Source organism: Scyliorhinus canicula, chromosome 12, assembly GCF_902713615.1.
Source record: "Scyliorhinus canicula chromosome 12, sScyCan1.1, whole genome shotgun sequence".
Taxonomy (NCBI): Eukaryota; Metazoa; Chordata; class Chondrichthyes; order Carcharhiniformes; family Scyliorhinidae; genus Scyliorhinus; species Scyliorhinus canicula.
In genome coordinates, this window is record NC_052157.1 from 153,132,213 (window position 1) to 153,150,790 (window position 18,578).

Genomic DNA, 18,578 nt, shown 5'->3' on the forward strand with positions numbered 1-18,578 from the left:
GCTCAATAAAAATATTTTCGAAAACCAAAGGTATGTTCAAGGCTGAGATTGCATGGCGGCGAATTCTGCTGGAGTGGCGGTCGACATTGCCATCGGGAGTAGCAGCTTGGTTGCGTGATCTGTACGACTTCCTGAGGTTAGAGAAGATAAAGTATGAGCTAAGGGGCTCTTCAGGGGGGTTTGAGGAAAGGTGGGGGATGTTTGTGACCGTGTTTGAGGGGCTGTTCGTCGCGGGAGGGGGGGGGGGGTGAAAAAGGGGAAAATTCTGTACAGATGGTATAATTATGTTCCCCGGGGCGTTTATTCACTGTAACTTGTTTTGATACATGTGTGTAATAAAATACATTTTTTTTTTAAAAAGGTGGGAAAGTGGAGTTGCGGATTCTCACATTGGGCCAGTCATGATCTCATTCAATGGCGGAACGGGCTCGATGGGCCAAATGGCCTACTTCTGCTCCGACACTGTATGATCTCACTGAGGTGCGTACAGATGGTGCGTACACGTACGTCACACCTACAGACGGGTGCGTACACGCACGTCAAACCTATAGACGGGTGCGTACACGCACGTCACACCTACAGACGGGTGCGTACACGCATGTCACACCTACAGACGGTGCGTACACACACGTCACATCTACAGACAGGCGGGCGCGTACACGCACGTCACACCTACAGACGGGTGCGTACGTCACACCTACAGACAGGTGCATACACACCATAAGACCATAAGACATAGGAGTGGAAGTAAGGCCATTCGGCTCATCGAGTCCACTCCACCATTCAATCATGGTTGATTTCAACTCCATTTACCCGCTCTCTCCCCACAGCCCTTAATTCCTCGAGAAATCAAGAATTTATCAATTTCTGTCTTAAAGACACTCAATGTCCCGGCCTCCACCGCCCTCTGTGGCAATGAATTCCACAGACCTACCACTCTCTGGCTGAAGAAATTTCTCCCCATCTCTGTTCTAAAGTGACTCCCTTTTATTCTAAGGCTGTGCCCCCGCGTCCTAGTCTCCCCTGCTAATGGAAACAACTTCCCTACGTCCATCCTATCCAAGCCATTAATTATCTTGTACGTTTCTATTAGATCTCTCCTCAACCTCCTAAACTCCAATGAATATAATCCCACGATCCTCAGACGTTCATCGTATGTTAGGCCTACCATTCCTGGGATCATCCGTGTGAATCTCCGCGGGACCCGCTCCAGTGCCAGTATGTCCTTCCTGAGGTATGGGGCCCAAAATTGCTCACAGTATTCTAAATGGGGCCTAACTAGTGCTTTATAAAGCCTCAGAAGTACATCCCTGCTTTTATATTCCAAGCCTCTTGAGATAAATGACAACATTACATTTGCTTTCTTAATTACGGACTCAACCTGCAAGTTTACCTTTAGAGAATCCTGGACTAGGACTCCCAAGTCCCTTTGCACTTTAGCATTATGAATTTTGTCACCGTTTAGAAAATAGTCCATGCCTCTATTCTTTTTTCCAAAGTCCAAGACCTCGCACTTGCCCACGTTGAATTTCATCAGCCACTTCTTGGACCATTCTCCTAAACTGTCTAAATCTTTCTGCAGCCTCCCCACCTCCTCAATACTACCTGCCCCTCCACCTATCTTTGTATCATCGGCAAACTTGGCCAGAATGCCCCCAGTCCCGTCATCTAGATCGTTAATATATAAAGAGAACAGCTGTGGCCCCAACACTGAACCCTGCGGGACACCACTTGTCACCGGTTGCCATTCCGAAAAAGAACCTTTTATCCCAACTCTCTGCCTTCTGTCTGACAGCCAATCGTCAATCCATGTTAGTACCTTGCCTCGAATACCATGGGCCCTTATTTTACTCAGCAGTCTCCCGTGAGGCATCTTGTCAAAGGCCTTTTGGAAGTCAAGATAGATAACATTCATTGGCTCTCCTTGGTCTAACCTATTTGTTATCTCTTCAAAGAACTCTAACAGGTTTGTCAGGCACGACCTCCCCTTACTAAATCCATGCTGACTTGTCCTAATCCGACCCTGCACTTCCAAGAATTTAGAAATCTCATCCTTAACGATGGATTCTAGAATTTTGCCAACAACCGAGGTTAGACTAATTGGCCTATAATTTTCCATCTTTTTTCTTGTTCCCTTCTTGAACAGGGGGGTTACAACAGCGATTTTCCAATCCTCTGGGACTTTCCCTGATTCCAGTGACTTTTGAAAGATCATAACTAACGCCTCCACTATTTCTTCAGCTATCTCCTTTAGAACTCTAGGATGTAGCCCATCTGGGCCCGGAGATTTATCAATTTTCAGACCTTTTAATTTCTCTAGCACCTTCTCCTTTGTGATGGCAACCATATTCAACTCTGCCCCCTGACTTTCCTGAATTGTTGGGATATTACTCATGTCTTCTACTGTGAAGACTGACGCAAAGTACTTATTAAGTTCCTCAGCTATTTCCTTGTCTCCCATCACTAGATTACCAGCGTCATTTTGGAGCGGCCCAATGTCTACTTTTGCCTCCCGTTTGTTTTTAATGTATTTAAAGAAACTTTTACTATCATTCCTAATGTTACTGGCTAGCCTACCTTCATATTTGATCCTCTCCTTCCTTATTTCTCTCTTTGTTATCCTCTGTTTGTTTTTGTAGCCTTCCCAATCTTCTGACTTCCCACTACTCTTTGCCACATTATAGGCTCTCTCTTTTGCCTTGATGCATTCCCTGACTTCCTTTGTCAGCCATAGCTGCCTAATCCTCCCTCTGATAACCTTTCTTTTCTTTGGGATGAACCTCTGCACTGTGTCCTCAATTACTCCCAGAAACTCCTGCCATTGCTGTTCTATTGTCTTTCCCACTAGGCTCTGCTTCCAGTCGATTTTCATCAGTTCCTCCCTCATGCGCCTGTAATTACCTTTATTTAACTGTAAAACCTTTACATCTGATTCTACCTTCTTTCTTTCAAATTGCAGACTGAATTCTACCATATTATGATCACTGCTTCCTAAGTGTTCCCTTACTTTAAGGTCTTTTATCAATTCTGGCTCATTACATAACACTAAGTCCAGAATAGCCTGTTCCCTCGTGGGCTTCATCACAAGCTGTTCCAAAAAGCCATCCTGTAAACATTCAATGAATTCCCTTTCTTTGGGTCCACTGGCAACATTATTTACCCAGTCCACCTGCATATTGAAGTCCCCCATGATCACTGTGACCTTGCCTTTCTGACATGCCCTTTCTATTTCGTGGTGCATTTTGTGCCCCTGGTCCTGACCACTGTCAGGAGGCCTGTACATAACTCCCATTATGGTTTTTTTGCCTTTGTGGTTCCTCAACTCTACCCACACAGACTCCACATCGTCTGAACCTATGTCGTTTAGTGCTATTGATTTAATTTCATTTCTAATTAACAAGGCAACCCCGCCCCCTCTACCCACCTCTCTGTCTTTTCGATAGGTTGTAAATCCCTGGATGTTTAACTGCCAGTCCTGAACCCCCTGCAACCACGTCTCTGTGATGCCTACCACATCATACCTGCCAGTCACAATCTGGGCCACAAGCTCATCTACCTTGTTCCGTACACTGCGGGCATTTAAATATAGCACCTTTAATTCCCTATTGACTGTCCCTTTTTGTTTTCTTAGTGTGGTGGACCTTGGTTTACTGAGCCTTTCCATACACTGTGTCATATTTTGTGAGATGGGGACTATCGTAACCTCTCCTGAGCTCTGTCTTTTCGTGATTTTTTGTAATCCTAAGCAGCTACGCTTCCCACTGATTCCTTCACCTCTTGGTTCCCTGACTTTCCCTTCCCCCCCAATCTCTAGTTTAAAGTCCTATTGACCACCCTATTTACTCTTTTCGCCAGAACACTGGTCCCAGCTCGGTTCAGGTGGAGACCATCCCAACGGTATAGGTCCCCCCTGTCCCAAAACTGATGCCAGTGTCCCATGAAAAGGAACCCCTCTTTCCCACACCACTCTTTCAGCCACGTGTTAACTTCCCTTATTTTTGCCTCCCTATGCCAATTTGCACGTGGCTCGGGCAGTAATCCGGAGATTATGACCCTTGAGGACCTGTTTTTTAATTTGAATCCTAACTCTTTATAATCTCTAAACAGGTCCTCTTTCCTAGACTTGCCTAAGTTGTTGGTACCGACATGGACCACAACAACTGGATCCTCCCCCTCCCTCTCCAATATCCTTTCAAGCCGGTCAGAGATGTCCTGGCTTAGCACTGCAGCCTCACAGCACCAAGCAACCTGGGTTAGCACTGCTGCCTCACAGCACCAGGGAACCTGGGTTAGCACTGCTGCCTCACAGCACCAGGGACCTGGATTAGCACTGCTGCCTCACAGCACCAGGGACCTGGGTTAGCACTGCTGCCTCACAGCACCAGGGAACCTGGGTTAGCACTGCTGCCTCACAGCACCAGGGACCTGGATTAGCACTGCTGCCTCACAGCACCAGGGACCTGGGTTAGCACTGCTGCCTCACAGCACCAGGGAACCTGGGTTAGCACTGCTGCCTCACAGCGCCAGGGAACCTGGGTTAGCACTGCTGCCTCACAGCGCCCCCCCCCCCCTCCCCACACTCTGAGCACCTTCTGCGGTCGTCCCAGAACAGTCCATCCCTCACACCCTTCTGTCCGAGCACCGAGGCAGTAACGTTGTGCACAGGTGTTTAATGTGAACAAATATATACAGGTTTGCGCCCTTGCCCCGACAACTAAACTGTGCCCTGCACCGGTGACAACTTCACTGATGTCTACATTTCTGGCCTTACGTGCCCTAATGCCATATCAAGGTAGATCCCAAGGTGGTACAGCAGGAGTGGAGACGGACTGCTGCGATTCCCACCTTGTGACCTGGTCCCCTTTGGCGGCCGTCTTCTGGGACCAACAGGTCTAAATGGGCCAGGCTGCTGCTCGGGTGTCCCATGACATGGTGCCACCCCGCTGCCCACGTGATGTGTCAGGGACAAGAGGGGGGCAGTCCTTGGCGCTGTGGTGTTCTGCACTCCTCTGTGGAAGGCACCGGCACAGGCCCCATCACCTCTTCCTCCCTCGGAGTGCCTGGTGCCCCCCCACCCCCCCACGTCACCCCATGGGATGGGGGTGCGAGCAGAGCTAACCCCTGAGGCTCTCCCATCTGGCAGGCTGCCAGTCCTGGCTCCCGTCTCCCGTCTCGACCATGGTCTTCATGGTCTCGTGGCCATGGAGAACAGGGAGTGGACCACCTCCGTTTGGGACTGCGCCTTCAGCCAGTGAATGCCCCATCTCCCTCTGGGACTTCCTCATACTTCTTCAGAAGTTGTTGACTGTTTCCCAGTAAAGCATGATCTTAGCCAACCGTGTTCTGCCAGATAAAAAAGGAACGTTTGAACGGACAACGTGAAGGGGCAACTTTGTCATCTGTCCATCTGCTTCTACATTATTCATACTACATCCTTTGAATGGTATTACCTTTTCAGTGTACATCCTCACAATCACATTCATGTTGTTAAATAAATTGTCTCAGGTATTAGCAATACTGCGGCGCCTATATCCACTTCGATTTTAATTTCATGACCGTCAAGTTTTGGAAATGCCCCAAAACGATGTTGATGGCCCTGCATTGACAACACCCAACTTTATCACTTGCTGTTCCTCGGTTTCGCTGTCATTTGAGTGATCTTGAGCTTCTTCCACTAATTTTTAGACATGACTAAATTGTTTGGCTGCTATTTTTCTTCCTGAACGTTCTTGGTGCAGGGGAAAGGTTCTGAGCCCAACGCATCTTCGCAATGCGGCCCTTCCTGCCGTAGTTCTTGCAGCTATTCGATTCACTCCAGCATTCCCGCGCCGAGTGTCTAACCTGTGTAACACGGTGACATGGTGGCACCATTGCAGCCTTGTTCCTTGAGGTATCCATTTTGTGGATCTCTGCTCCACTAGATCCTACAGCAGGATAAATGTTTCACGGACAATACTTTTCACAGTGAAAATACTTTTCACTGTACCTCAGTACACGTGACAATAAACAAATCCAATCCAATCCAATCCAACTGAGCTGAGAAATGTTAGGTCCTCCAGCGTCTGATTAACTATTAAAAACAACTGAGATCTTCATATGAATTCCATGTTTCATAATCCTGATGAAACGTATCCATGGAGTCCATTTTTGATCCCGGCTCTTACGGAATACCTTCTGACGGTGTTGGAAGGTTTGGCACAAACAATCCCTTCAGCAAACAAATGGAAAATCTTTCCCTTTTATGCCTGAGTGCAATTTGACTTTTCACCCGGATAGTGGCCCGTGCAGAGTCGGCAGAATTCGAGATGAAATGAAGACAGAGGGTGGTAAATATATGGAGCCCGCTGCCTGGGGAGGTGGTGGGAGCAGGTACGATAGCGGCATTTAAGGGACATCTAGACAAATGTATGAATAGGGTAGGAATGGAAGGAAACAGACTCCGTAAGTGCAGACGGTTTTAGTTTAGGCAGGAACCATGGTCGGCACAGGCTTGGAGGGCCGAAGGGCCTGTTCCTGTGCTGTATTGTTCTTTGTTCTTTGAATATTTTCTCCGGAAAATAAAAAGAGGGACACTAGAGAGATTTCCCAAGATTCTGAATCTATTTTGTAAATGTGTGATTTGATTTGATTTATTATTGTCACATGTGATGTACCATCAATTCGACTCAAGACACATTTAGGATCCGAACTGTGGCTTTAATCAGCTAGTTGTTAGCCCGGTGGTCGACTACAGAGAATGGCCGACCGCCGGGAACTCTGGGTACTTATACCCCGCCTCGGAGGCGGGGCCTACTTGCCTCTCGACCAATTGGAGAGCAGTCACATGACTAGTCCCCACCAATCGGACGAGAGGCACATGACCAGCCAGAGCTAATGGGAAGCCAGTGCTCTGCACCAATGGCAGTGCTCATATCCATACCACCACAACATGTATGAATATACAGTGAAAAGTATTGCATGCTGTACAAACATATAGGGAAGGAAGGAGAGACTGCAGAATATAATGTTACAGTTATAGCAAGGTTTAGAGGTTTAGAGGAAAGATCAACTTCATACGAGGTAGGTCCATTCAAAAGTCTGTAAGTAATTGAATTAGAACATTGTTAAAGAGTTTTAAAGAGTTAGAATGAAGTTTTAGAAGCATAGAACGAGAGTAAAAGATAGACTTAGAGGGTATGCTGGGCACAGCTGGCAAGTCGCCTCGCTCCGGCGCCATCTTGGATTTCACAATTGTGCGTTAATCTTTTTAGCATTTTGTCTTGCTAACTTATCACTGGTGAAGATATAGTCCACCACATTCCGTCTTGCTCCAATTATTTGTGCCATTGCTAAGGAGACGCACCCTGAGGGAATAAGTGGAAAGAACGAAGAACTCCCATCACAAAATCTGTCTGATGTGCCAACGAACTGTTTGAAGAACATTGCATGTTGGCTACTCCTGCTTACCTTCCCTTTGCCGACACATGACCTCCCCACCTCCCCTCTGCTCTACTGGGTGTCAGTACCCTGGCTGGGTAGAGATTGATGGACCCCCCAGCTCCTGTCCGCTGACTCCCGTAACTTTCCCCAGGAACTTTCTTCCTGGTTAACCCTAGCTAGGGAATGTCAACCTCCCCACCTGCAGACATCGCCATTTGGTCTGGGTCCGTTTCCATTAATCCATCTCCACGCTCTTGAGAAAACCATCGGGAGCAGAACACCGGGACCCATTTCCCCTCTCCCTGACCCGTGTTGAGGTCAATCACAAAACCCGAACTGACACCCCAGCTACTTAACCTAACTCAGTGCAGGTGAGGCGTCAAAAATGGGATCATCGCAACTATAAAACATAACAAACATAACAAGAAATGGAAAATTGTAGGAGAACGCAGCAGACCTGGAAGCTTCTGTGCCGAGCGAAACAGCCTGAATATTTCAGATCAATCAAAAATTAGAGATGTGACAGGTTTGCGATGCAGAGACATGAGTATATCGAAAAGATAGGTTCTTTGAGAGGGTGGGAGGCGAGAGTGATTTAATAACAAATCAATGGTGTTAAAAGAGACAGAAGATTCAGCTTGAGGATCTCTAAATGGCAACAGTAGAACCAATGCTCGCACCTGCTGCACTCAGCAATGGTCACGATCTGAAAACGTTGAACTCAGTATTGAGTCTGGATATCTGAAAAGTGTCTAACTGTAAGATGGGGTGTTGTTCCTTGAGTTCCTGTTAAGATTCATGGGATCGAACACTCAACAGAACGTGTCATGTGATGGCACATTCTGACACAAGGGGGCATGGTTTACACACTTTTCCATGTCTAACAGTGGCTGCTTTTAGTTTTCATGATGGCCCAGCTGATAAAGGACATAGGTTATTGTGCTGTACATACAGGGAATGATCCCGATTCAATTCAGTTGGTGTAAGAATGTGGGTAGAAATTACAGAATTGGTCACAGTGCCTCAAACCCAAAGGAAAAGATCTTTATTTATCAAGCCCGAGTGGAAGTACCTTGTGCGTAAACATCAGGCTCGGGCAGAATCAGGCGTGGTAACTCCTGCAGTCAAACAGCCTGGCAGCAATTACTGTTTAGGCTCCTTCACAAAGAATGTCCAATTGGGAAGGATGTTGACATCCAGGGAGCTGTATCAGAATGACGAGTCAAACCCTTCAGGAGGGTTTAACATGGGAGAACATTGGAGAGATTGTGAGGGTTCCATTGTTTGAATAACCACAGGTTTAGTCAGTGAGTTTGAACCATTGGACTCACCAATGCAGCACACAGCAACTTTAGCAGAGTTGACAGCCTGCTCTGGGTCACTGGCTCCCAGAGCGTTACCCACAAGAACAGTTGCAGCCACACTGTATCCCAGAGGAACCTGCAGGAGAAAAGGCAGTGATAGTTACTCGGACGTTACTCTCCAAAGTCTTCTCCCAATTTAATCTGTTGCTGAAAGTAACTGTTCCATCAATATAGCTGCGGGGAGGATGTGTCAGCAAACAGGTCAGGAAGGGCAGAGGTCCACTGCCTGTGCTGAGTTACTGGATCTCAGTTGGAAGTGGTTGGTTTTACAATTAACCTCATTAACCCCCACCCGCTTCACCACCCTCCGGATTTCTGGAAGGAATAAAATCAACGCCACAACAAAGTGTCCAAAAACATGGATGCTCAAGGCGTGTCGGATCTGTGTTGGCTGTGATTCCTCCTTCCCGCCTACACTTTCTCCCGTCAAATTGCTTTAATATACTCAATCTAATTTCATCCCGGCCTCTTCCCCTGCCATTGTGGCCTCCTCCACATGACCAGCCCACTGACGTCCTACAGCTCTGGCTGCTCCTTTACATCCTCTGCTCCATCAATCCTATGACGTTTAGAGAATTAAGATGGCGCCGGAGCGAGGCGGCTTCTTGCAAGCTGTGCCCAGCATACTCTTGAATTCTATCTTTTACTCTCGTTCTATGCTTCTAAAACTTCATTCTAACCCTTTTAAACTCTCCAACACTGTTCCAATTCAATTACTTACAGATTTAGCGACCTTTAGGACCCTGCAGACACCTGAAACTGACGACCTGAAATCGAACCGGACCAGCCAACCACGTGTGAGCAGCTGCCGGAGCTGCAGTCCCCGGCCTGGGGATTCCCCTACAGCGGCTGCCAGAGACCAGGAAAACGCCCTAGAAGCCAGGGCCTTCACTCTGCAGGCTCCCAGAGACCTGGAAAACACCACGTAAGCCGGGACCTCCACTCTGCTGCTCTCCAACGACCAGACCAGCATCGCAGCAGCTGCAGCCCTACACCCCCCCTCCCCCCCCCCCCACCCAGCTTACAACCCCGCTGACCCAGAGATCTGCGACCCCCTGCAGCCCCCAAGCACTCCCTCCACTCCCCCCCCCCCCCTCTACAGTCATGTTTGGGGCGCGGCACGGTGGCACAGTGGTTAGCACTGGTGCCTCACAGCACCAGCGACCCGGGTCCAATTCCAGCCTTGGGTGACTGTCTGTGCGGAGTTTCAACAATCCCCCCACCCACGTCACGGGGAGAAGGCAGGAGAATAGGGCTGAGAAACATACCAGCCATGATCGAATGGCAAAGAATACTCGATGGGCCAAATGGCGGCACGGTAGCACAGCAGTTAGCACAGTTGCTCCACAGCTCTAGGGTCCCAGGTTCGATTCCCAGCTGGGTCACTGTCTGTGCGGAGTCTACACATTCTCTCCGTGTCTGCGTGGGTTTCCTCCGGGTGCTCCGGTTTCCTCCCACAGTCCAAAGACATGCAGGTTAGGTGGATTGGCCATGATAAATTGCCCCTAGTGTCCAAAAAGGTTAAGTGGGGTTACTGGGTTACGGGGGATAGGGTGGAGGTGTGGGCTTTGGTAGGGTGCTCTTGCCAAGGGGCGGTGCACACTCGATGGGCCGAATGGCCTCCTTCTGCACTGTGGGGATTCTATGGAAGTCTCTGATCACTGGAGGCCATGCCTTCAGCTGCCTGATGTGGAAGCTCTGCAATCCCCTCCCTTTAAAGCCCGACCTCTCTCCCCTCCTGCCAAGGTGCTCCTCACATTCTCTCCCCTGACCAAGATTTCAGTCGCCCAGTCTCATATTCCCTCATCAAATTTTGTTTGGTAACACTCCTTGGAAGCAGTCACAGCGTTCCAACTCTGACTGGACCTACGCCTGGAGACGTCGCCCGACGTGTCATCACGGTAATCCAGCGGCATGGTGGGAATGGGTCTGGGAACATGTCTAAGCATTAGCCCTGTCCCAAATTATGTCAGTAGGCACAGAAAAATAAACAACTCTGATAGACGCGAGGGACCTTCAGGATTTCCAGACATCACAGGTTCAAATGCTAAGTAACGGGGTCCTATTGAGAAAGGGGTAACCATGTAACAAAGTAAGATTAGTGTCATAATATACATCCATGTATATGATGGAGTGCAGACAGGCAGTGATTGACACACAGGATGACCAGTGAGCACACAGAACACAGCAGCCAATCATCAGACAGGACACGACCACTATAAAGCCAGAGGGCACCAGTTTCCCCGCTCTCTCGGGATCCAGCCTCTGAGACAGTCAGAGCTCGGGAGCAGCAGCCATTGCAAACACCATGTGGTAGCTGGTCAGGCTAGCATCAGGTCTCCAGTCAAGTCAGCACAGTGTCAGCCCACAGTTGAACATGTAAAATAGTTAGATGTTAAATAAAATCGTGTTGCATCTCATCAAGTGTTGATGAGGGGCAGCACGGTAGCATTGTGGATAGCACAATCGCTTCACAGCTCCAAAGTCCCAGGTTCGATTCCTGCTTGGGTCACTGTCTGTGCGGAGTCTGCACATCCTCCCCGTGTGTGCGTGGGTTTCCTCCGGGTGCTCCGGTTTCCTCCCGCAGTCCAAAGATGTGCAGGTTAGGTGGATTGGCCATGCTAAATTGCCCTTAGTGTTCAAAATTACCCTTAGTGTTGGGTGGGGTTATGGGGATAGGGTGGAGGTGTTGACCTCGGGTAGAGTGCTCTTTCCAAGAGCCGGTGCAGACTCGATGGGCCGAGTGGCCTCCTTCTGCACTGTAAATTCTATGAAAAAATTCTATGAAGTGTTGGAAGTCTGTCTCTCGCTCCACTGCATCAAACGCAGTCCACATAGACCTAGCCTGCCCAACACATCAATTACAACCAGTGAATTTATTAAATTCAAAATTATTCAGGTTACTGTGAACTAACACCGTTCCCACTCGATTATAAACCAACCAAGAGCAGCAGTTTTATTTCTTTAAAAAACTGCATTCACGATGGTGTGAGCATCCAAAACGTAGGCTGCACACACTGGAAAAACCAGAATACCTTGACGGGAAAAACACACCTTTGCTCGGAAGTTCCAACCAAACCGCTTTCCATTCAAATAAAACCAAATCCTTTGCAATTCTCTCATTGGTTTTAGATCTGTCGTTGAAATTGGATCATTAGCCAGAGGGGAAGCTCAACCTCAGTGAGATCATACAGTGTCGGAGCAGCAGTAGGCCATTTGGCCCATCGAGCCCGTTCCGCCATTCAATGAGATCATGACTGGCCCAATGTGAGAATCCGCAACTCCACTTTCCCATCTTTTTTAAAAAAAAATGTATTTTATTACACACATGTATCAAAACAGGTTACAGTGAATAAATGCTCCGGGAAACATAATTATACCATCTGTACAGAATTTTCCCCTTTTTCACCCCCCCCCCCCTCTCCCGCGACGAACAGCCCCTCAAACACGGTCACAAACATCCCCCACCTTTCCTCAAACCCCCCTGAAGAGCCCCTTAGCTCATACTTTATCTTCTCTAACCTCAGGAAGTCGTACAGGTCACGCAACCAAGCTGCTACTCCCGATGGCAATGACGACCGCCACTCCAGCAGAATTCGCCGCCATGCAATCTCAGCCTTGAACATACCTTTGGTTTTCGAAAATATTTTTATTGAGCTTTTAACATTTCATATCACAAATTCACAGGGCCAAACTTAACTGATACATACATCAACGAAAGAAAAAGTTCCAACCAACAACTGTAATAATTACCCCCTTAATGAAAATACTTCTCCTGCAGACTTTTCATTGCCATACTTGGCCGCAACACATATTTACACTGTGTGGTTCAGGTACTAATTTGCCAGCAAATCGGTCTCTTGTAAACTTACTCCCTTCTGCCGGTCTCCAATGTTTATCTTGAGTGTATTTGTCCTCCCCCAGTGCCCTTCCCTTCTCTTCTTTCTCTTCCTTCTTCTGCGACTCGCTTTGTGTCCCCCCTTCCCTGCCCCTTTATTGCTTGCTGACCACGAACAGGTCTTGAAACAAGTTGGTGAAAGGCTCCCACGTCCTGTGAAAGTTGCCTTCCAACCCCCGGATGGTGAATGTTACCGGGCGCGATTCTCCACTACCCGGTGGGGCGGGGGCCCCGGCGCCGAGGAGTGGCGTAAACCACTCTGGCGTCGGGCCGGCGGAATCCTCCGCACCTCAGGGGCTCGGCCAGCCCCGGAGTGGTTTGCGCCGCGCCGTCCAGCGGGGAAGGGGTTTGGCGCTGTGCCAACCGGCGCCGAAGGACCTCCGCCAGCCGGCGCGAGTTGGCGCATGTGTGGGAGCGGCAGCGTATGCTGGCGTCATCCCAGCGCATTCGCAAGGGGACCTTCTCCACGTCGGCCATGGCGGAGGACCACAGCGGCCGACGCGGAGGAATAGAGTGCCCCCACGGCCCAGGCCCACCCACGGATCGGTGGGCCCCGATCGCAGGCCAGGCCACCGTGGGGACACCTCCCGGGGCCAGATACCCCCGCGTCCCACCAGGTCGGACAGCCAGTCTGCAGTCTTGGGTGGTGCTACCGATCACCAGCTGAGCAGGAGTCTCCGGCGGGGAATCAGGGAGGCAAAGGCTCGGGTGTCATCTCCCCTCCCCATGAAGAGCTCTGGTTGCTCTGGGATCCCGAATACCACCACTAGTGCACACGGTTCCACCCTCACTCCCGCATCCCAGGACATGGCCTCAAAGAAGGATGTCCAGTACCCAACAAGTCTGTGGCACACCCAGAACATGTGGGCGTCGTTGGCCGGACTCCCTGGTATTGCATTTGGCCTGCAAATCTGTGAAGAACCCGCTCATTACCTTACCTGAGAAAGGACGTACTGGCGCTGGAGGATGTGCAGAGGAGATTCACTAGGTTAATCCCAGAGCTGAGGGGGTTGGATTACGAGGAGAGGTTGAGTCGGCTGGGACTGTACTCGTTGGAATTTAGAAGGATGAGGGGGGATCTTATAGAAACATATAAAATTATGAAGGGAATAGATAGGAAATGAAATGAAATGAAAAATAGATGTAGGCAGGTTGTTTCCACTGGCCGGTGAAAGCAGAAATAGGGGGCATAGCCTTAAAATAAGGGGAAGTAGATTTAGGACTGAGTTTAGGAGGAACTTCTTCACCCAAAGGGTTGTGAATCTATGGAATTCTTGCCCAGTGAAGCAGTTGAGGCTCCTTCATTAAATGTTTTTAAGATAAAGATAGATAGTTTTTTGAAGAATAAAGGGATTAAGGGTTATGGTGTTCGGGCCGGAAAGTGGAGCTGAGTCCACAAAAGATCAGCCATGATCTCATTGAATGGTGGAGCAGGCTCGAGGGGCCAGATGGCCGACTCCTGCTCCTAGTTCTTATGTTCTTATGTTCTTATTCGTGTTCCGGTTCGGTGCGCCCTGTGCATCACCTTTAGTTACGTTACGTTCAGCCCAGCGCACATGGAGGTGAAGTTTGCCCTGTGCAGTGCTTCGAACTAGAGTCCTCCCCCTATCTCCCTGCCTAGCTCTTCCTCTTACTTTTGTCTTGTCGCATCTAGGGGTGAGCGTATCTCTTCTAACCGTTGTCCACACATGTCCGCATGTTTCCCCTCCCCCTGGTCACCCGCATCGACCAGTGTTTCTAATAGTGACTCTATGCTCTCTGTCTCCCCTTTGGATACCTCTCCACTCCTTCGCCGCTCGAAGGGTTATAGCCAGTGGCTCGATTGCCAGGTCAAACAGCAGCAAGGACAGCGGGCACCTCTGCCCCGTGCCTCTGTGCAGCCGGAAGAATCCAGAGCTGGTGGGGTGTTTGGCCGCACGCTTGCCAAGGGAGCGCTGTACAGTAGTTCCACCCAGGAGGTGCACCCTGACCCAAACCCAAACCCTTTCAGTACCTCGGTGAGGTACTTCCATTCAATCCTGCTGATGGCCCTTTCTGGATCAATCACTTTTGATGTTCTCCCCCCCCAGATGGGGTCATGATCATGATCATGAGGCGCCTGATGTTCGCTATCAGCTGCTTGCCCTTGGAAAAGCCTGTCTTATCTTCCATGACTGGCACTCCAGCCACCTCACTGGGGCCTTCACCAGGATCTTAGCATCAGTGTGAAGGAGTGAGATGGGTCTGTAGGACCCAGACTCCATTCGGTCTTTGTCTTTTCTGGGAATCAGCGATATTGAGGCTTGAGCTAGCATCGTTGGCAGGGTTCCCCTTGCTAGTGATTCTGCAAATATCTCCCACAGGCGGGGGGCCAGTGATGGCCCAAACGTTTTATACGAGCCCACTGGGAATCCGTCCAGCCCCAGCACCTTCCCCGCCTGCATGGAGTTAATGCTCTCCAGGACTTCCCTCAGATCTAGTGGTCATTCCAGACCCCTTCCCCTATCTACCCCCAAGACCGACCACCTGGAGGTTCCCCTTCAAGTCACTCATTACCCTGACTTGGAAATATATCATCATTCCTTCACTGTCGCTGGGGCAACATCCTGGAATTCCCTCCCTGACAGCACAGTGTGTGTACCTACACCTCAAGGACTGCTGCAGTTCAAGAAGGCAGCTCACCACCACCTCCTGAGGGGCAACTAGGCATGGGCAATAAATGCTGGCCTAACCAGCGACCCCCACATCCGGTAAATGAATGAAATGATACCAAGCTAAGATGCAAATTGAAGCAGGAGACAGAGGATTTCAGGAGGATGTAAGCAGGTTAGCAATGTGGGAAGTTAGAAGGCAAATGCAGTTTAATGCCAAGAAATCTGGTCGTAGTACGTTTTGCATAAAACATCAGTGAAAGAAAATATATAGTTAAATTGTTGACACAGTGGAGGGACTGAGATCACGGGTTGCTGATATATAGGTGTTAAAATCAGGCAGTACAGTTAGAAATGGCCATTTTGACATATTTGGTGAAAGTTTCCATTATTTTGGTTGAGTGTCGTTGTGGGCGAGAAAGCGGCCGGCACAATTTTTAGGCACTTTAAAAAAAAATTCCACGAGATTCATATGGTTTCAGTCCGGTGGAATGAATGTAAAACAATGTTTATTTCTTTAAGAACTCATTTTGGGACATTCACACAAAATTAAATCAAAAGACTTTTTCCTGCGTGCCTTGAAATGTCCTTGAGACACCAACGAGTGAAAGCAAAATCTTCAAGATAAAAGTGACTCCAGATTTACAAAATTAAAAGTCATTTCAACAAAAGGCCTTAAAAGTAATTTTTTACGAATGCTTCAAGGATTCTCCGACGGCTAAAATTCCTCTCGCTAATTACTGAAATGGATCAAATTCTTAAGGGAATCCTTATCTGGGTTTAGCCCCTTACTTAGTTTTATTGGTTCTAATTCTCAGCTGAGACCTCCTTGGTTCGTTCAGGAAAGTGTCAGTCACTTCAGAGGTGATTGGTTAATTAGACATTAATCGATTACTCCAAATTAATTTATTTTCCCACGACTTTTGTCCCACGTTCAAACTCCCTACATCATTCCCAGCTGGGTCACTGTCTGTGCGGAGTCTGCACGTCCTCCCCCTGTGTGCGTGGGTTTCCTCCGGGTGCTCCGGTTTCCTCCCACAGTCCAAAGATGTGCGGGTTAGGTGGATTGGCCATACTAAATTGCCCATAGTGTCCTAAAAAGTAAGGTTGGGGGGGGGGGGGTTGTTGGGATACGGGTATAGGGTGGATACGTGAGTTTGAGTAGGGTGATCATTGCTCGGCACAACATCGAGGGCCGAAGGGCCTGTTCTGTGCTGTACTGTTCTATGTTCTATGTTCTATCACGCCTGGTCTCAGTTACAAGATTGTTTCAAACTCGGTGAATGTACCCTCACATCTCTTACCTTCAGTTCTGAGTGTCTGAGTGTCATTGTGGGCGACACAATTCGGCACAATTTTTTAGGCACTTAAAACAAAGTTTCCACGAGATTCACGCCGTGCCCGTGGTGAGATGGATCTGACTCCGTCCGGGAATCAGCCGAGCATTTCAATCAGATGGGGCACCGCATTTAAACCCCTCCCCTGCACCTGGTCATAGTCTGGCCATGAGGAAGCCAGTACCGAGGCTCTGGGAGGGGGCTCGGAACAGGCTGCTGGAGGTGGTGGAGGAGAGGCGTTGAGTGCTGTACCCTCGGGTGGGTCAGAGTCCATTCAGTGAGGTCACAAACCTGGCATAGGAGGTGGGGGAGGGGGGTAGCGGTGGTCCTGCGCGGGAGGGCGAGCGTTCGGTGCAAGAAAAAGATGGATGGCCTCCTCCATGCAGCCAGGGTAAGAAATTCTTCTCGTCTGTCACTCCTCATCCACAAGCCCACCTTTCCCACCTCAGTTGACATTTGGTGAAAAAAAAGACATTACCTGTCAGAATCGCTGGGCGGGGGCAACACGGTGGCACAGTGGTTAGCATTGCTGCCTCACGGGGCTGAGGACCCGGGTTCGAATCCTGGCCCTGGGTCACTGTCCGTGTGGTTTAGCCCCTTACTTAGTTTTATTGGTTCAAATTCTCAGCTGAGACCCCCTTGGTTCGTTCAGGAAAGTGTCAGTCACTTCAGAGGTGATTGGTTAATTAGACATTAATCGATTACTCCAAATTAATTTACTTTCCCACGACTTTTGTCCCAAGATTGTTTCAAACTCGGTGAATGTACCCTCACATCTCTTACCTTCAGTACTGAGTGTCGAGTGTCATTGTGGGTGACACAATTCGGCACAATTTTTTAGGCACTCAAAACAAAGTTTCCACGAGATTCACGCCGTGCCCGTGGTGAGATGGCTCTGACTCCATCCGGGAATCAGCCGAGCATTTCAATCAGATGGGGCACTGCATTTAAACCCCTCCCCTGCACCTGGTCATAGTCTGGCCATGAGGAAGCCAGTACCGAGGTTCTGGGAGGGGGCTCGGAACAGGCTGCTGGAGGTGGTGGAGAAGAAGCGTTGAGTGCTGTACCCTCGGGTGGGTCAGAGTCCATTCAGTGAGGTCACAAACCTGGCATGGGAGGTGGGGGAGGAGGGGGGAAGGGGGTAGCGGTGGTCCTGCGCGGGAGGGCGAGCGTTCGGTGCAAGAAAAATATGGATGGCCTCCTCCATGCGGCCAGGGTAAGAAATTCTTCTCATCTGTCACTCCTCATCCACAAGCCCACCTTTCCCACCTCAGTTGACATTTGGTGAAAAAAAAGACATTACCTGTCAGAATCGCTGGGCGGGGGCAACACGGTGGCACAGTGGTTAGCATTGCTGCCTCACGGGGCTGAGGACCCGGGTTCGAATCCTGGCCCTGGGTCACTGTCCGTGTGGAGTTTGCACGTTCTCCCCGTGTCTGCGTGGGTCTCACCCCCACAACCCAAAAGATGTGCAACTTTGGTGGATTGGCCACGCTAAATTGCCCCATAATTGGAAAAAATAATTGGGTGCTCTAAATTTATTTAAAAAAAAGAAACTCTGGCAGGATTTTACGCACAACCCACCCCGTGTTTCGTGGCGGCACAGGTGGCCCGTTTCTGGTCCCGCCGTTGCCGGTGTATCTTTCCGTTGAATGCACCCCTTGCCGCCAGGAAACCTGCAGCGGGGTACGCCGTAGGCGGGATCTGGGAGCCCCGTTGGAAACCTCTGCCCAATGATAAAGCTGGAGTCAGGCTCTGTTGAACATTTCTGGCCCCGAAATAAAAAAAATGTACAAATTGAAACGCCGTACCTCACGTGCACAACACCGTGAGCTTCTGGTTGAAATAATTTGGAAAATAAAATAAGTCACTGAATGTAAAAGAAATCCCTTTAAAAAAAAAAATCCAAGCGAGGTAGCACTCAGCTGGG